We start from the raw sequence: 20,772 nt of genomic DNA, 5'->3' as shown, positions 1-20,772 counted from the left end.
GATGGTCGTCCTCGAGTTGAGGTTCTCGGTGCGCTTGGGTTGGGCTCACCCTCCCGTCTTCACCTTCTCTTCTGAGATGGTGCCTCTCGATACTGTCTATTTTGCCGATGGTACCTCCGTGTACCCTGTCGAGTTCGAACTTGCCTGTGAATCATTCCGATTTCTTTTTCTTTGTATGGTTCCTTGCAAACATGCTGTAATCTTCCTCTTTGTAAGGATTCCAACAGTTGATGAATAAAATGTTCTATGTTTATGTTTTTTGCATTCTGTCACTTTTATTATCATTTCTTTTCACCTTGCCTATTTTTGTTCTGTTCGAGCCCTTCGTGGGCGGTTGTGTGTTGATTGCTCGTTGGGGGCTAGGCTCTATCTCTTCCTGACGGGTGGATGATTTTTCACACCATGGGGGCAGATCAGGGTGCCTTTCTACACCCTGCTAAGCTGGGTGGCCTATGATAGCGGATCCTCCAGTTTTCTTACGGGGAGGTAAAGTAGCATTTAGGCTGAATTCAACTCATTGAACCTTGCACTTGGCGACAGGGGGCCGAGAAGCATGTGAAGTCGGGCTCGCCCGAAGATCCTTTGCAGAGGTAGAGTAGCACTTAGGCTGAACTCGCCTCATTGACCCTAGTGCTTAGCCAAAAGGGGCCAAACTTCATGTAAGCAGGGCTCACCCAGATACTCGGATGGAGGTCAAGCACCATGTATGGCTAGGCTCGCCTCATTGACCCTTGCGCTTGGCGAGAGGGAGTCAAGCGACATGTAAGTCGGGCTTGCCCAGATACTTTGACCGAGGTGGTGTGGCTCGTAAGCTGGGCTTACCTTGTTGATTCTCGAGCTTAGCAAGAGGGGGCCGAGCGGCATGTAAGTTAGGCTCGCCCAAAAATCCATTGTGGAGGCCGATTGGCACTTATGCTGCCTCGTTGACTCTTGAGCTTGGCGAGAAGGGTCGAGCGGTATGTAAGTCGGGCTTGCCTAGATACTCTAACGAAGGTTAAGCGGCATGTATGGTCGGGCTTGTCTATTTGACCCTCGTGCTTGGCGAAAAGGGGCCGAGTGGCATGTAAGCCGGGCTCACCCATATACTCTAATGAAGGTCGTGTGGCGAGTAAGTCTAGCATGCCTCGTTGACCCTCGCGCTTGGCGAGAGGGGGCTGAGTGGCATGTAAGTCGAGCTGGCCTAGAAATCCTTTGTGGAGGTCGAGCAGCACTTAGGCTGAACTCTCCTTGTCAACCCTTGTGCTTGGCGAAAGGGGTCAAGTGGAGTGAAAGTCGGGCTTGCCCAAATACTCTGATGGAGGTCGAGTGACATATATGGTTGGGCTTGCCTTGTTACCCTTGCGCTTGGTGAGAGGAGGCTGAGCAGCATGTAAACCAATCTCGCCCAAATACTCTGACGGAGGATGAGCGGCATGTATAGTTGGGCTAGCCTCATTGACCCTCACGCTTGATAAGAGGGGACCGTTTCATTGTGTGCATTGCAGAGGTCAAACCATGATATGGACTATTATTGACCTTCACTAACCTAAGCCGTTGGGCAAATGCGGGGAAGCTCTGAGTCTTTATCCGTTGGAGGAGACAATCTTTTTGAAGTTGTGTCGGGTAGTCTTGAGACTATCCCAAACTCCGTTGGGGTAGGGATAGAGGTGCCTCAAACCATTCTCTCCCCATTCATCCCCCCGGGGGAGGTAATTAGTCGATGGTTTTAGAGCAGGATTACTTTTCCCCGTGGTGGGACGGGGTAATCTATTTGGGCAGCCTCAAGGCTGGTCCTGCTCTCCTTCTCGAGGGAGATTAGGCTAGCTCAAGACTAGTCCCGCCTGTTGACTCTCACCTGGAGGTAATCCATTTGAGTAGTGTGGCTGATTGGACCTGTTCCCATTTGTTGATACCACAGGGAAGGTAGGTGAGGGTCAGGCTGGATCGGTGCCATGCCCACTCTTCATCATGGCAGGACGAGGTAATGTTCGAGTGGCCTTAGGGCCTAACCCGCTCTCCTCTGGGAGGGTCGAGATGGCATCTGGCTCATATCGCCCTTGGTTACCCCTTGAAGAGGTAGTCTGTTCGGGTAGTCCCAGACTAGACCCGCTCCTGTTGGTTAACGCCTGTGAGGAAAGTAAGTTGTTGAGTTGCCTCAAATCATGCTCTCCCCATTCGCCCCCCCAGATGAGGTAATTAGTTGACGGCCTTAGAGCCAGATTACTCTTTGTTGTGGTAGGATGAGGTCATTTGTTTGAGTAGCCTCAGGGCTAGTCCTGCTCAGGTGTAGGTAATTCGTTCGGGCAGTATGTCTGACTAGACCCACTCCCATTCGTTGATACCACAGGGAAGGTAGGTGAGGGCCGGGCATGTGCCGTGCCCACTCTTCGTCACGGTGGGACGGGGTAATGTTTGAGCGGCCTCAATGCGTAACCTGCTCTCCTCTAGGAGGGACAAGATGGCCTCTAGCTTATCTAGCCCTTTGTCACCTCATGAGGAGGTAGTCTGTTCGGGCAGTCCTGAACTGGACCCTCTCCCATCGATTGATGCCAGTGAGGAAGGTAAGTTGTCAAGTTGTTGAAGACTAGCCCGCAATCTGCCGCTGGAGGGATAAAACAACTTTCAGCATTACACCCATCCCTTTGGTTCCCTATGGGAAGGTAATGTTGGACAGCTGTGGAGCCGCTCCGCACTTCGGCCATGATGGGATGAGGTAATTTGTTCGAGTAACCTCAGGGCTAGCCCGGGGCTAGTCTCTCTTGTTGACCGTCGCGTGGAGGTAGTCTGTTCAAGCAGTTTGTGACTAAATCCACTCCCATCTTGTTAAAGATCTCGGTCTAGTCCTTAAACATTAGGGTCCTCAAGCTTGCCTTGTAGTGATGGTGACCGAATATGCCTAGCTAACTTGCTTGGCCTTGAACTTGAGTGGCAATGGAGGGTCCCTAGGGTTAAGAAGGTATAGTATTTGAGGGGAAGAAGTGAATATGATGATGATGAGTTGGTAAGCTAAGTGTATAATGCATGCAATTTGTGGGAACTCAAGGGGCACGATTTATGCTTGTTCTTGGAGGTGCAACTGAAATGATGACAGCTAGTGAGGTGTACGGAAGTAAGGTTAGGTGTGAGGCTAGGGTAGCAAGTGGAAGAGAGGAGTCTAGGGTTTCCTGAGTTGGTAAGGGACAACTTGGCTTTTGGAAAGGCAAGTTGTCTAGTTACCACTTTTAGGTGGCGGCTAGGGTTTGCTGGCTTAGGGTTTCCCGATTTGGATGGGACAACTTGGCTAGTGAAAAGGTGGATGTCTAGGGTAGGAGGTGGAAGGCTAGGGTTTGTGAAGATGGGAAAGTTTGAGTTGGTAACAAGGATGAAGGAAGGTTGGTTTGGTTGTGTATAGGTGTAAGGAATATTTGTGAGTGTTTGGGAGGTAAGAAAACTCAAGGAAAATTATGAACAATGCAAGAACACGAAGATCATTGCAAGAACATGAAGAGCAATGCACATGCAATGAAGATGACAATGGAATATGATTATAGAAAATGATAATGGAAAACAATGCAAGATGAATGAAATAACACAAAGGGATGGATAACTTGAACCACTTCTATTCATGGATTGCAAGAAGTGTTTCTCTCTATGGGATTCACAGATTGCACCCACTAGAGCCCAAGTGCTTGGCACCGAATAGTTCCTCAAGAACAATACAAGAGTTCCACAATGAAAATTGTCAAAAGTCCCCCTTACAATTTCTAGGTGTTCTATCAAAGGCTTGGATGAGCCTCACGTGGCCCTTGGCATGGTTGGGTTCGTGATGGCTTAAGCTGGCCTGGCCCAAGTGGCGTGGTCTTGCTGCTGTGCGGCATGGGCTTGGGCTTGGGCGCTGGCTTGGCTGGTGTAGGAGCAGGAGTAGGTGCCTATTCATGGGCATGCACATGAGCTTACGCATGCTAGTCTGGTCTAAGCAGTGTCGCGTGGTGAGCTGCATGGCTTGGCCCGAGGTTGTGCGTGCATGCTGGGCATGCGTAGGTCCACTAACCTCGCTAGGCATGCGCAGGCCCATAGTCTAGGCAGTGCTACATGCTGCGCGTCATGGCTTGGCCTGGGGCTGTGTTACAACCCCTAGAAAAGTCACCTTAGGACAAGCCTTGACACTGCCCTTGGAAGGCAAGGACATCACCGTGGCTAGCCCACAAGCATGCCTTGGCTCATGGGGTGACACGCACGAGGCGCCCAGCATGCATGCGCGCCTTGGCCCCCATGGTGGCACACGCGGGGTGCCCAGCATGCGGGCTAGAGGGGCTAGTGAGAGCCTGCTTACGAGCACAACCTGGCGCCGCACGCCCATGCGAGTCTCAATGCGCAGGACCATGCACACCATGGTGGACCGCGTGGCCCTTGCAAGTACCCATGCACCGCAAGGCCTTGCGCGGCACTTCCAGCCCACCCGGCCACACTTCAGCAAGGCTAGTGGCATGCCCACCAGGCATGCCATCCAGCGCACGGCTCTAGCCCGTGCCTTGTAGAGCAGGTCAGTGGCATGCCCACCAGGCATGCCATCCAGCGCATGGCTCCAACCCATGCCTTGCAGACTCAGCGCCTAGACCACCAGCTTAGGCCATGCCGCACACACACATGGCTCACCACCAACAGGCCTTGCATGGCACCATGCCATGCCCACCAGCAGGCCCTTGCATGGCACCATGCCATGCTCATCAGCAAGCCATGTTGTGCCACCTAGCCATGGACCAGACCGAAGACCACCATGCACCATCCTAGCCCACCATGGGCTCATGCATACTTGGGCCAACTTGGCCCGCCACTATGTTATTTCTTTTCATTTATGTTATTTTTATTTTATTTATTTCCAAGGGGCCTTTTGGGGGTTTCCAAGTTGTAACTCCTATATAAAGGACCCTTAGCTCATTCATTTGATATCTTTGGACAATTGGCTTAGGAGAGCTTTGTTTTGGAGATCATCTATTTCGGTGCTTAGCACTTGGGCTCTTTGGGGTGCAATTCGTGAATCCCTAAGGAGAGAATCACACTTTGCAATTCGTGAATAAGTGTGATTCAATCTATCAATCATATTGTTCTTGTTTCATCCATTTACTTTTTCTTGTTATTGTTATTTTGTGTGCATTGTTCTTCATTGTTCTTGAGCGTTCTTCGTTGTTCTTCAGAGTTCTTCACATTGTTCTTGAGTGTTCTTAGTTGTTCTTGAGAGTTCTTCATATTGTTCTTGAGTGTTCTTATTTTTTCTTCAGAGTTCTTCATATTGTTCTTGAGTGTTCTTCGTTGTTCTTGAGAGTTATTCTTTGCTCTTGAGTGTTCATCATTTGTTCTTGAGTGTTCATCATTTTGTTCTTGAGTGTTCTTTGTTCTTGAGTGTTCATCATTTGTTCTTAGTGTTGATTATTCGTTTGCCTCATTTGATCCATTCAAGCACTTAGTGCCACCCACTAAAGTGTTTGCCCATTTCCATCACTCCATACACCCAACTTTGCCCAAATACCTAACCACACCATACCCAAGCGGTCATCTTGACCACCATTGTTCAAGAACCAAGCAAGAGAGGAACAATGATCCGGTCATCACAAGACCATCATTGGCGTGGAGGGCTTATTGTCTAGGGACTTGACCGGGGTCCCTAACAGGCTGTGCGTGTGTGCAAGGCGTGCGCATGGGTTGTGCACATTGGTCGTACGTGCTGGGCATGCATGCTAGGCTTGTTGGCCTTGCCATGGCAGGGCCTTGGCATGCTTGGGGGCTGGTTGCATGTTGTGTGGGTGACATGGCTAGCCCATGGCCAGGCTACATTCCTCGAGGTTCTGACACATCTGTTGATGTCACAGGGAAGGTGAGTAAGGGATGGGCTGGTGCCGTGCCTAATCTTCATCAAGACAGAGTAATCCTTTTGGGCAGCCTAAGGGCTGGTCCCGCACTCCTTCGCCGGGTAGGTAGGGTTAGCTCGGGGCTAATCCTGCATGTTGACCCTCGCGTGGAGGTAATCCGTTTGGGCAATGTGTCTGACTGGACCCACTCCTGTCTGCCAACCCTCACGAGGAAGGTAAGTTGTCAGGTAGTCAAGGGTTGGCTTGCACTCTTGATGACTTGCATAATTTTGTATATTTTATCACTTCTTAACTTTAAATTTTAGTCTAATTTTATTTTAAATTTCATTGTTGTTATTTAAATTTTATTTCAGATTTGAAGAAAAGGAAGATCTTAATATTAGCAGCTCATTGTCTAGGGACTCTCTATCTCTCATTTAAATAAAGATTTTATTTGAATATAGTAGTTGCTAAAATAAAAGAGACATGGGCAAGATTTTTGAGCGGCATGTGAATTTATGCGAGATGCATGTTGGGTTCTCTTGGACATTAGATGCAACAGCTAATGTTATTCTATTGGTTTGCAATTGAAGCAGCATGTAATGAGGAGCAAGTTGGTAGTTTGACTTGGTAAAAGGCTATGAGTTCTCGCGGGACCCAACAGGATTTGTTTTTCCATTTTAAATTTATGTGAGACTCAAGGTTGGTTTTTACGGCAAGCAATGCATGATTTAGTAGTAGATTTTATTGTTGAGTTTTGAGAGCATTACGTTGGAAATGGACGCGAGCTGGTGGTTTGGATTTTATAAGTTGCCATCCAAGTTTGATGTGGAGAGGAATTTTAAGCTGAGCTGGACTCTATTGACGAAAAGGCAAGATACGAGACGCACGCCAGAGATAAAAAGCAAGACATGTAACATGCAGGGGTGCCGGTTTTATACAGACATTCAGATTCTTCTTTACGTTTCAAAAGAAGGACACCGAATAGAGGGAATTTTGAAGAAAACGTGGACACACAAACGAGAGAAAAGTACAATTACTATTTCCTTTCGTTTGAAGATGCTGAGACTGGAGGCTAAGATGGCGAGAGTTTTTTCAATGTTCATTTTCTTCTATTCCTCTCAGAAAAATTATGGTGAATTCATTTATGTTGAATTTAATTTGTAGCATGAACTAAATTTTCTTTATTCAAGGAAAACTATGTAATCTAGTTTCGAACTATACTTGCTTATCCATGCTAATTTGAAATAATTCTCTTCCTTATTTGTCTAATTTATTCTAAGCTTATTGCTTCTAATTGATTGACCATTAATTAGATGATTTTGATATTGTGATTTGCTATCGAAAGAACGAATTATAGGATAGGTCTTGGATATTTTAGCATAGATAAATATAGAGATCAAAAAACTTGTATGAACCTATGTAGTATTTAAATCATTGGTCTTAATACTTTCTTACTTTATTAATTTGCATACTCTTGTATAAAATGATGACTAAAAATATTTCCAATTGACTATTGAAAGAGTCTTTTGGATGAGTTGGAGATTTGCTATCAAATAGAGACAAATAATTCAATTAGTTAGATGAGTAAAGTATAGTGAGGGATTAGGTGAAATTGACTTCCTAGAAGTTTTCTTTCTCATTAATTTGATTTTTGAATAACAATTTTATTTTCCTTTAAATATTTTCTTTGAATTGATTTTATTTTAAATTGCAATTATAAACAATCTTAGTGACTTTTCTGAAATAAGTTTGAGATTAGTATAATTTTAATAATTTTCAAAAGTAAGTTACCAATCTCTAAGGACGATACTCTTCTCATCACTTTATTATAAAACTATGATATTGTGCACTTGCAGTTTTGCACCAATCAAATCCGCCGCGGGAGGGATAAAGTAGCCTTTGACATTACATGTATCTCTTTGTTGCCCTGCGGGAGGTAATTAGTTGGTGAAGATTTGACATTGAAGGAGGTATTTGTCGATGGAGATTTGCTCATTGAATTCCTGAAAAAGACTAGCATTTTTCATTAAATGTTTATACACTAGAGAATGAAATTTACAAAATTGCAGGTGGGACCGGTTACTTCTTTGTTTTCCTTATATGCGCCCCTCTCCCCTCCTCAAGTCAAGGTAGGTCGCATCTTTTACAAGAGTCTGTTGTGGCTTCATGAATGGTGTATATTGATGCTGTGTGTCATCCCGTCGGTCTTTGGTTTAACTTCCTGCATATAACATTTACTCGCCAAGGCTTGCTCTTTGTAGATCTCCCCTAATTTTACCTTCAAATGGTAGGTGGAAGTGATTGCCTTCAACCTATTGAGAGTCGGCTGAACGATGATGGCGTTGTAAGAGGAGGGTGCCTCACTACCAAGAAGTCAACCAAAATATGGGTCGTGCAAGGAGCGTTGCCTGCTAAGACAGACAGGGTGATCATTCCAGCTTGTTGGACTATTTCTCTAGAGAATCCTCTAAGTGGCATTGGGGTTGGTAGGACTTGGGTTGCGTCTATCCCTATGAGGGTGAATGCTTCCTAAAACAAGATATTTGCCGAGTTGCCATTTTTTATGAGAATCCTTCTCGTGGTAAAGTTAGCGATCTGCATAGTCGCCACCAACGTGTCGTCATGCAGGTAGATGACTCCTTCCTTGTTGGCTTCCCCAAAGGAGATCACGGGACAGGCTCATCCCTTTTGTACTTGGTAGGGCGATATGTGGCTGAGTAGACTTCTCGGTAGCAGGACTTCCTGGCGTGAGTGTTTCTTCCAGATGAGGTCACTCCTTCGCTAGCGAAACCCCCACTATAGTTATGATTTCCCCCATTTGGGGCATCTCTAGGAGTGGTTGCTTCGGAGGAGCACGCGAAAGTTCTTGCTCGGCCTCCCTCCTCCTTGGGCTTTCTGCTCTCCTTTCTCGATAGCCCTTGTTGAGGCTCCTTTCTTGGGAGTGCCCCCTCCATAGTTACTCTTCCCATTAGAATGGGGGGTGCCTTGGTGTTGTTTAGTCTTCTCGATGCGAACAGTAGTCTCCCATGTTGTGGGTGGTCAACTGGTGGTAGGTGTAGTAGCGATGCTCCTCCTGAGCTGGCCGATGCTTGTCCCTTTAGATGGTGAATGCCGAATGGTTGTGTCGGTATGTCGCATTCCTTGAGGGAGGCTCCTCATTTCTAGCCTCATGTGGCATCCGTTCGACTTTTTCGCGAGAAGGGCTTTTAGCTCAGGCCTTCCCATTTTGGTCTACTTGCTCTAGTTCCTTTCTCCTTGGTTTGGCTAGGGCGCGGAGTGTGTCCTAGTCATTGATGAAGTTGGCGACCAAGTTTATAAACTCCCGTCGGGTTGTGGGGGTTCTTTTTGCCAGTTCTGCCATAAACATGGACTAGGGCCATACTCCACTAGGAGCGTTGCCAGGGTAATTTGTTCATCTTGGTCCTTCGCTGTCATACGCTCTTTGCTAAACTAGGCTAGGTAAGTTTTCAGACTTTCTTCTTCCCTTTGCTTGATAGTGAGAAGAAATGTCATAGCCTCCTCCTTCTGCTAGCCATAAAGTGGGTGAGGAACAAGCGGGCCAACTCTTCAAAATTTTCTATGGAGCTAGGCATCAGGGAGGCGAACCATGCCCTTGTTGGTCCTCTTAAAGTTAAGGGGAAGGCCCTGCAAGCCACCTTCCAAAAAACCCATGCAGGGTCATATGTGCCTTAAAATTTTCAAAGTGCTTCATTGGGTCTTGGGTCCCATCATAAACCTTCATGGGAGGGACCCAGAACTTTGGTGGTAGTGGGACCGCCATCATCTTCACGCTATATCTCAAGCTTGTGCTGACGAGGAGTTGATCGACTTATGATGAGATACCCATCTTCTTCATCATCTCCTCATATTTCCCTTTGAGATTGCAAAGCTCGTCCTGCATGTTCTTCCTTTCTTCCTGCTTGTTTTCGTCTCCCTCCTTCTGCCTAGATTCCTGGTGTTCACTAGCGCTTAGACTCTGTGATGCACTGAATCTTAATTGTTGTCCTTGAGGGTTTTGTTCTCCTTGCGGAGAACATTCATATCATCGGTTAGCTTTTCTACAAGTTGCTCCATTGCAGCTATTCTGGGCTCCATGTCTGCCGACGTTGCTTCTTCTTGATCCTGTAGTAATTGAGAATAGGTCCTTGTAGGCATATGAAGCACACGTTAAAGTTTTTTAGATCCCACAAACTGCGCCACTATTGACGTCATGTTTTGTAAGTATAAGGGCCATGTTCTTAGCAGTTCGGGTCTTCGTTCTTGTGGGCCTATAATCATAGAAAGAAAGTCAGTAGAGGGAAGCTAGGGAAGCCTTCTATACCCAATTCAGTAATGAATCTCAAGATAGTGTCGAACAAATGGAATTTGAACAACAGAGTTCTTAGTAGTGCCCCTTTTCGATCCCTTTACCTGATACCTGAGGGTCCTTTTTATACCCTGCCTCAAAGGCCAGGTGGCCATGCCTTGTAGCTAGGTGGAGGGATGTCCTCCAGGATTCCCTTGCACCATGCTTTCTTTAATTTAGCGTGGCCCTCTAGGTGAAGTAATTAATGTGGCCTGATTTTCTACTGAGCACATTTAATGCTGCATGACCCCCTGGTGTTGCTTTAGAGTCTAGTCCCATCGATCTGATGTGTTTCCTTCCCCTTTCGTTGGTGTAGCCTCTCGCGCCTCCTGAGTAGCATGCCATCTCCCGATCCAGAACCTCATGCCCAGCTTATATGGGTTGCGGGCTCCCGATACAGTTGTTGAGGGGCTTGACAGGTCTAGGCCTTTGGGGGTGAGGGAGAGATCCCTCCTAACGCTTGGTTTGGGCCTATTCTCTTAGGCCTGACGCCTTAGGAAAAATCCCCCAATAGTGAGGAAGGGTTGAAATTAGGTAAAACACACAGTTTGATGACACAAGTGATGGCACTTGAAGTTGCCATGATTGAGAAAGAGTTTTATCTAATAAAGCTTATCTCATTAAAGATTCATGCTAATGAAATAGGTCCCGTGGAGATATCTCTCCCGGAAGGACACCATCGTCCTCAATATTGTCCTTAGGAGTTGCACATTAGAGACAACCTAGATTTATTCATAGACTCTTGCTTCCTTCATTGACTTAACCATCGAAGATATTCTCTACTGGGATCACTCAAAAGTTGTTTCTCCATTTCGCATGCAGCAATCATGAATGTGGAGGGCACTCCAGGCACTGTTGAAAGTTGTCTTAACACTTATTATTACTATTTTTGAAGGAAAACCCAACTTTTTTTGGTGGGAATTTGCTTCTAATATGGGTTTCAGTGTAAATCATTTTAAAAAAGTCAATATATCTTATATATTTGATTTAACACAAGATGAAATATGCTTTTTCTCCTTTAATCAGATTAGTCGGCCTGGAATATGAGTTTTTGGGTCCTCTCCTTTTAAAGGGTGAGATTTTTCTCTCTTTGCTTTGGCAAAGAGTTTTGTCTCTTAGACTTTGGTTTGAAAAGTGTGTTATGGAGGGTGAGTTAGAAAAAATGTGGGCTTCCTTTAGTCTCACTGATTAGGAGAAGAAAGAAGTTGTTCTATCTCTTGCGACACTACATGAGTCCATGTCCAAAGACAAGTCTTGTCTTCTAGTACAAGTGATTACAAAGAAGAGTGTTAAAAGGGAGGCCTTCAAAACATCCATGTCTACAGTTTAGAATATAGAAGGGTGGAAACGGTTTAAGGAAGTAGGAGAAAACATAATGATAATGGAGTTTCAATATGCACAAGATAAGGCTAAGTGTTATTGGGAAGACCTTGATCTTTCGATAGAATGCTGGTATGTATCCAGGAGTTTGATTGGAACACTCCTTTGGAGGAGATTCCTTTCTCGACATAAGTCTTTTGGGTCCAGGTTCACAACATGCCTCTTGCAAGCATGACAGAAGATGTGGGAGTCTAGATTGGAAAGGGCCTTGGAGAGGTTCTAGAAGTTGAGGTTGACAAAAATGGATTGGGATGGGGCCAGTTTCTACGCTTACAGGTGGCAATTGACATAAATTTACCATTGGCTTAAGGTAGGTTTCTGTCAATTGGTGGCAAACAAGTGTGGTTGCCTTTCAAATATGAAAAGCTTCCAATATTTTGCATCCATTGTGGAGTTACTAAACATGCAAAGAAAGGCTGCTCCAAGGCTACTCATAGGCAGCATGCTTCTGAAGAGAAGAAACCACAATATAGATCATGGTTGCATGCCACCCCTTCAAAGTCAGTTGGTGATTCTCACAGGAAGTATGGTGGAGATGAGGTCAGCAACCACACCATAACCGGCAATAGGGGCATTCAGGCCCAAAGCCTGCTAAGGAAAGTCTCATGGAGATCTCTGATTTGCAGGAGTCATTTTAGGCCCCATTCAAGGATGGTGCTAATCAGTAGGAGGATCAATGCCAAGTTGGAAAGTTTCCTGTCTCTGATAAAGACTCATTTAAAAAACAAGCGTGAATTGTGGAAGGCAAGTCAACCTTTGATGAGGAGTTTCTTTCCTTAAATGAAAGTACTGTAGGAAAGGAAGTAATGGCCAAAAAGGGAGAGCTGAATTAAGGGAGGAGGATTCGATGAAAGTTATAACAGGAAATGATCCTCAGGATTCAATAGACATTCCTGTCAACCTCAATAAGGATTGGTCTATTTCTGAGTAGGTAAGTTCCTTGGATCACTTTATTATAAAACTCAAATTTAGGTGCTTGCTGAAACCAAAATAATTGCCATTTGGAAAAAGAGGGCTCGTGACAAGTTCTCTCAATCTTGCATTGTCTCTACTAACCAAAACATGGGGCCTGCTAATTCAAGTAAAAAAAAAAAAGGTGTAGTTCTTTTATTGGAATGGATGTTGAATCCAGAGGCATTTCCAAAAGGCTAAAATAGAAATCTCAGCTGGAGAGAGTTTAAACCAGACAGATAAGATGGTGGCTGCTTAACAGCCCCACTAATAGCAATGAGTTGCCTTAACTGGAACTGTCGAGGGCTTGATAACCTTTAGACAATTCGAGAGCTTCACCTTTTGGTAAAGAACAAGAGCCCTGGTTTCATTTTCCTAGTTGAAACTAAATGTAAGAGAGAAAAGGTGGAAACAGTGAGAAGAAGATTAGGTTTTGACTGTAGTTTTGTGATTGATCGCAAATGCCTCAGTGGAGGGATTGATTTTCTCTAGAGAGGAGATTATGTGGTTGCACTTGAATCCTACACTAGGAGTGACATCTCTTTAAGGATTACTAATTCTTTAGCAACAGAGGATTGGTTTTAAACTGGTTTTCATGGAAACTCTCTAACTTCAAGGAGAAATGAAAACTGGCAGTTACTTAGAGTTGTTAAACCTCCACCTAGTATGGGGCTACTATGAGACCTTACACTCAAATGGAAGACTTCAGGCTAGCTATGGAAGATTGTGGTTTGAGTGACTTGGGATATGTGGGAGATAGATTTACCTGGAGCAACAATAAGGAAGAGAATTAGTTTAGAAAGGAATGACTAGACCGAGCTTTTGGCAACTCTAAATGGCAAGACTTATTTCCCTCTCAATCTATGACTCATGAGATGGCACAAAGCTCAGATCATTGGCCTATAGCTGTCTCTATGGCCACTTTAATGACTAATTTGCATAGATGATAGAAGCTTTTCAGATATGAAGCAAATTGGGCACTTAGAGAGGAATGTGTACAGTTAATAAAGGAGGAATGTAAGAAACCTATGTTGGCCCCACACAAGTTGGCTATGGAAAGGGACTACAAAGATGTAAAGCTAGACTGCAGATAGAGTAAGGAAACTTTTGGGAACACTAAGAGACTCATCAACTCAAAACTATCTCAGCTCTCGAAACTTCAAGAATCCAATAAAGGTAAGGGGTGACAGAATAAAAATGTGAAAAAAAGAGGTTGATGTGCTCTTTGAAGAGGAGGATGTAAAGTGGAAGTAAAGAGCCAAACAAAGATGGCTTCAAGAAGGGGATAGGAACACTAAATACTTCCATTAGTGTGCAAATTGGAGGAGGAAGACAAACTCCATACACAAAATTCTTGATGATTTAGGCTCATTGTTGACCAATCTTGAAGGTGTAAGTGCTCAATTTCAAAAGTTCTTTAAGGAGATTTTCTCAACTAATAATCAAGAAGGGATTGACAAGTGCCTAAGACACATGAAAACTGTGGTGGCTAAAGAGATGGATGGCTTATTGGCTAGAAAGTTTACTGCTTTAGAGGTGCAAGAGGCTGTATTTCGGATGAATTCCTTGAGCTCACTTGGCCTCGATGGATTCGCTCCTGCTTTCTATCAAACTCATTGAGAGGCTGTTGGAACAAAAGTTACTAAAGCTGCTTTCTATGTTCTAAATGCTGTTGGTATGGTTTTTAAGATCAATAACACCTTCAATGCTTTTATTCCTAAGATAAAATCCCTACTAAAGTGTCTGATTTCAAACCCATAAGCCTTTGTAATTTCCTCTATAAAATTGTTTCCAAAACCTTTGCTAATAGGCTGAAAAGAATTCTCCCTTATGTCATTTCTCCAACTCAATTTGCATTTGTGTCAGGAAGATTAATCTATGACAATATTATAGTAGCCTATGAAGCCTTGCACACCATGAATAGTAAATCATATGGTAAATCTAGCTATATGGCTTTGGAGCTTGATATGAGTAAGGCATATGATCTTGTAGAATAAGCTTTCTTAAGAGTTGTAATGAGAAAAATGGGCTTGCTTAGCAGTGGATAGATTTAGTCATGAAGGGTGTGGATTAATGGTATCCCTCAACTATATTTCAAACCATCTAGAGGGATTAGGTAAGACGATCCATTATCACCTTACCTTTTCATAATGTGTGCTGAAGCTTTAAGTTCTCTGCTGAATAATGCTGAATAGATGGGTGCTATTAATGAAGTCCCATTGAAGAAAGGAAAAACTCACACTAATCATCTATTCTTTGTAGATGATAGTTTGCTTTTTTGCATAGCCAACTTGTTAGAATGGAGTAGACTAATTTACTTGCTAAACACCTACAAATAGGCCTATGGTCAAAGACTTAATAAGGACAAGACTTCTATACAATTCAACAGGAGTACTCCAAAAAAAAAACACTCAAGATATTGTACCGAGCGTTGCAGGGATTAAATCAAGCATGTCATATGAAAAATATTTAGGTCTCCTAGCCATGGTAGAAAGAGCTCGATCAAAGTCCTTCGCCAGCATTCTTGAAAAAGTCAGACAGAGGATTAACAATTTCAAAGTCAAATCCCTCTCACATGTAGCCAAGGAAATCCTTTTAAAAGCTATTATCCAGGCCTTGCCTACTTATAGTATGGTAGTTCTCAAACTCCCTTATACACTGTTGAGAGAGATCAATAAAGAGATGCAACATTTCTAGTGGGGACAACAAGAGCAGGAGAGGAAAATCCACTGGATTCCATGGTATAAGATGGGAAAATCCAAGGCAGCAGGAGGGCTGGGTTTCAAAGATTTGGAGGACTTCAATCTGGCCATACTTGCTAAATAAGGGTGGAGGCTTCTACAAGATCCTCAATCTTTGGCTTCCCAAGTGCTGAAACAAAAGTACTTTCTAAAGGATCACTTTTTCCAAGCCAAACTGGGGGGGTAAGCCTTACTATATCTAGAAAAGTATAATTGCTGCTCGAGGACTACTTGAGAAGGGAACTTATTGGAGAGTTGCTAATGGTAGAGAGATTAAAATCTGGAAGGACAAGTGGATTCCAAGATCCACTAATTTTAGAGTACAAGGTGTTGCCAATGCTGAAGATGAAAAGGCTATTGCCCATGAGTTGATTGATCTAAACACAAACCATTGGAGAGCTTCTCTAATTTCAGGGTTGTTTTCAAAAGAGGATGCTGAGAATATAATGATGATTCCCATTAATTGCACCAATAAACCAGATAAGTTGATTTGAAATGGACATCAAATGGCCAGTTCAGTGTGAGAAGTGCCTATTATTTTCATAAAGAGCTAAAGGATCTCTCCAAAGTTCAATTCAATGGCAGTATCCAATGATGGTAGAGAAGTATGGTCAGTTCTATAGAAGCTAAATATTGCTCTTGTAGATAGGATTTTCTTGTAGAGAGCATGCTTAGAGGGTCTGCTCACCAATTTGAACCTTTTTAAGAGAATAATTGTTGACAATCCTAAATGCCCTCTTTGTTTTGCAGAAGAGCCAGTAGTCCATGCACTATGGTTATGTCCAGGAGCTAGGATATTTGGAGCCTATGTTCTAAACAAATTCAAAAGTGTGCCATTTGGAAGACAACATTTTTGGAGTTGTTTGAGATTTTTTGCTCAGATTTCAAGATTGGCATTGTGGAGGATGGTGGCAAGAAAGATTTGGCAGAGAAGGAACAAGTTCATTTCTCATACTGAATTTATCCCAAAGTGGTGTTTTTGCAATCTCAAGTAGTTTTGAAGGATTTACATGAAGACCATGGTAAAAATGTCAATGCAAAGGATGCTACTAGCATGCTGGTGTAACCATGAGAACCTCCCCTTTCAAACATGATAAAAGTTAATTGGGATATTGCAATTGATATGGCCAAAGGTATTATTGGCATTGGAATCGTTATGAGAAATAGTGCAGGTTCAATGTTAGCAACATAAAAAATGAACAAGGTCTTTAAGCATGATCCTCTTTTAGCAGAAGCAACTGGGGCTTTGCAAGCAACTCTTTTCAGTTTGGTATTAGGTCTGCAAGAAATCATCTTGCAAGGAGACTCACTATAGATCATAAAAGACATGTCAAAGGATTGTGATAACCTCTCCAGTTACAGGATTGTCAAAGGATTGTGCTTAGTGATATCAAGTCAAAGAATTTGAGCTTTTCTAGTTGGTCTACAGATCATGTGAAGAGGGAGGCTTAATGTTTAGCTCACTCTCTAGCTAGATTAGGTTTATTTGTTACTGATATAACAGTGAATAAGGAGGTTTGTCCTCTTTGTATTGTTTCCCTACTTGAATGGCTTTGATGAATAAAAATTTTCCTTTGACAAAAAAGAAAAGATTAGTCGGCCTGGGCTATATTTTAATTATATTTTAGGTTTTTTTTTTTTATTTATTTACAGGACTTTCCAAACTCTATAAGAACTTAGTTAGAGCCTGATCTTGCACTTGAGCATTTCTCTAGAGCAAGATTAATTACCAGCACACAACCACTTGAGATGATGATATAATAGCATAAAAGTGCTCGATCTAAAAGCCTCATATTCAAACAAAGAAGCATTTTCTTTGTTTGGTTCTTTGCTTTAATTAACCTATCTTCAGTTCTAATTACTTATTTGTTTTCCTTAATTTGAAGTGATGATGATCAAGAAGTTTTCCTACATCCCTCTCTTCCAACCAAATTATTGATGGAAAATATCTCGAAAGATCATTGTGTTAGACCAAATCCTACTAGAAATCTCTAAAATGCAACACACATTCATGAGCCTTCTTGATATGCAACTACAACTGGATCAACGTGATATGATCCCTAATTTTACTCCTTTGATTCCTTGATCTTGTCTTGTATACGTTTCCTTTTTTTTTTGCTCCTGTAAATCTTTTATTTTCCATATTTAACTTATAAAGCTGTAACCTATATATTGACTTGTGTATTATTTAAATAGAAAGAAGTGAATCAGAAAGGCATGTTGGCCTTTGCATTGTTCATCCGTATCTGTCTACGTGTTCTTACATGGTATCCGGCCTCTAAGGCTAAGCCAAACAACAAAGATCCTACACAATTAGCTTCCGCACATCACTAAAGACACAATGGCCTCTTCCCAAGCTACTCCCTAGTTTCCGAAATTGGATGGCAACAATTATGCTACTAGTAGATCCAATTTCTTGTATTTATGAAGAGTCATGACATTGTTGGTCTTGTTGATGGAACCAACCCTGCTCCAACCAAGACTCTCCTAGATAACTCTCTGAATTCAGAGTACACACGTTGGTCTAAATAAGATAACAACATCCACAGTTCGCTATAATTGCCTCTATTGTGGAAAAAGTAGTTTCCATCATCCTTAATTTAGAGACCTCGAAACAGGTTTGGGACTCCCTTCAAGCTTGGTTTTATCTACCTCGCGCTCAAGAATTTCCTTCCTCAAACGGCAACTCCAAACAATCTTGCAAGGAAATAAATCCTCCCTCTCATACATCAAAGAAACCAAACTTCTTTCTAATCAACTTGCTGCTGCCGGTAAAACAGTAAAAGAACAAGATTTGATCACCTATCTCTTGAGTGGACTTAAACCACATTTCATGTTCTTTGTCACTACCTACACTTTCACAACACGGGATCAAGATCTTCCCATTGATGATTTCCAGGCTGAGCTACTCAACTTTGAGACGTTCATGGAGGCGCCTCCTTCCTTTGTGCCTACTAAGACCAATTTGGCCTTTGTGGCAACTGATCCAAAGGTTGGATCCCTAAAGAAGCCTATAGGGTCAGGATTCTCACATCAGGTCTGCTCCCCAAATCGACCACAATATCATGTGGGCTCTTCAAGTAACAGTCCCAATGCTGCAGAAATAGGTGATAAAAGGCCCGTTTGTCAAATTTGTGAGAAAAAAGGCCACACAACCCTTGATTTTATCACATATTTGATTTCACATACCAAGGTTGACTATCACCATCGGATCTCACTGCTATGGTTGTTGAAGGCAACAACTCTTATGCTCAACAAGTGTGGTATGCTGATAGTGGGGCCAACACCCACATTACCAATAACACAACAAATCTCACCACCTCATAGCCCTATGAAGGAGGAGACACTATCACGGTTGGATATGGCTCAGGTTTGGTGATTAAACACATAGGTACCTCATCTCTCAAAACACCAAATTCAAATTTCAATCTATCCAATGTCCTTCATTGTCCAAATGTGTCTTCAAATTTAATTTCCATCAATCATTTTTGTTTAGATAATGATTGTTATTTTGTACTCATTGGAAGTATTTTTCTATGAAGGAGAACAACGCGGGGCAACTTCTACTCCAAGGGCAAGTTGAGAATGGACTCTATCCCATAGCAAACAATAAATCTCCTTCAAATAAAATTTCATGTTATGTGGCCAATTTTGGCGTGTCCACCACTCTCGACATGTGGCATGATCGATTAGGCCACCTGTCCCAAGCTGTCTTAAATTAGTTGCTTCATTCAAAATATTTACATGTTTCAAATTCTAATAAATTTGGATTTTGCTCATCATGTCCTTTAGGGAAATCAAAACAATTACCCTTTACTGACTCAACTCGCCAATCTTCTTGGCCTTTAGCACTTATTTATTCAGATGTATGGACATCTCCTATGTGTTCGGTTGGTGGAGCAAAATATTATGTTCTTTTTATTGATGACTTTTCCCGCTTTACTTGGTTATATCCCATTAAGTCTAATAAACATGAGGTATTTGCAATTTTTACCAAACTTAAAGTACTTGTGGAAAATGTCTTCTCTTGTAAAATTCAAAAACTCCAAACTAACAATGGTGGCAAATTTCTTTCCACCTTTTTAAAATCATTTTCACAAGAAAATGGCATTGCTTAACATGTCCTCATACATCTCAACAAAATGGGACCACTGAGTGAAAACATCACCATATTGTTGAGACCAAGTTAACTCGTCTAACTCAATCTCACCTACCAAATACATTTTGGGCTAATGCTTTTCTTACATCTATTTATCTCATAAACCGACTACCAACAAAAGTGTTAAACAACTTAATTCCATTTTACATGCTTCATAAAAAAATTCCAAAATATTCTCATTTGGAAATATTTGGATCTTCCTGTTTTCCCTTACTCAGACCACATGACAAACACAAACTCTCTTTCTGTAGTAAAGAGTGCATTTTCATTGGCTATGCTTGCCAACAAAGAGGGTATAGGTGTGTTGACTATACGGAACGTGTGTACACATCCCGAAATGTGGTTTTTCACAAAGAACACTTTTAAGCAAAAAGTGGAGTCCTTTTTTCAAGTGCCTCGCCGAGTGAAGTCCCCTCAGGTATGTCTCTTCTAGAACCTTCATTTTTAGACCCATTCATCCCAACTTTTGAAACCGAAACTTTTCACCCCCAAATTGAAATTGTGACAAACCCTAACCCTCAATCTCATTCTCCTCCTTCTCAAAATTTTGAAACTGAAACCTCAAATAAACTTCAACAAATTCCACCCCCTTTGAACAATCCAAACCCAGCATCTGTGTCAACTTAATACCAACCCCAGCTTGATGCCGCAACACAACTCCTGTCTGCATCCACCCACAACAAAAATAGAACTAATCCACCAACCCGAGTAACAACTCATTCAATGAATGGAAACTTCAAACCCAAACAATTTCCCGACTTCATTGTGTACTCAACTTGCTTACCACTGCAGATACTCTCAATGATGGTCATCGAGCCTGAACCTTCCACCTACGCACAAGCTGTGACTTCTCTTGAGTAGAGTGCTGCAATGGGTCATGAGTTTGTTGCCTTAATGGTAAATGGAACTTGGTCACATTGTCCTCGCCCATCTAGTAAGCATATTGTTCAAAATAAGTGAGTTTTTAAGATTAAACGCCTCTCTGATGGTAGCCCTTGGATGGAAGGGTGGCAATCAAAATGAGGAGAGACAAGAGGCTTGCACAAGCGTCACAATTTTTTCCTTCCACTCAACATGTAATGGCTTTGTTCTTCACCTTCCTTTGCTCCAGGAAGGTGGTCTGCCCTTCTTTGCTAGTGCAGTCCTTACATCCTCCTCCCTCATTATAGAGAATTGTAGTGAGGACCCCTCCTTCGATATGACATACGAAGGAAGGCAATCTACATGTTAGATCCTTTGGTGTTCTCGGTTGACTTCAATTAATGATGCGACTTACCTTCACCTAGATCCATCATTGAACTTTGATGCACAACCCCCGTGAGCCACATTGGATTGCTGCAAAATGTGTGCTTAGGAATCTCAAAGGTACAATTGATTATGGTCCTTATA

The sequence above is a fragment of the Carya illinoinensis genome, chromosome 9, assembly GCF_018687715.1.
Source record: "Carya illinoinensis cultivar Pawnee chromosome 9, C.illinoinensisPawnee_v1, whole genome shotgun sequence".
Lineage (NCBI taxonomy): Eukaryota > Viridiplantae > Streptophyta > Magnoliopsida > Fagales > Juglandaceae > Carya > Carya illinoinensis.
Note: the sequence above shows the minus strand (reverse complement) of the source record.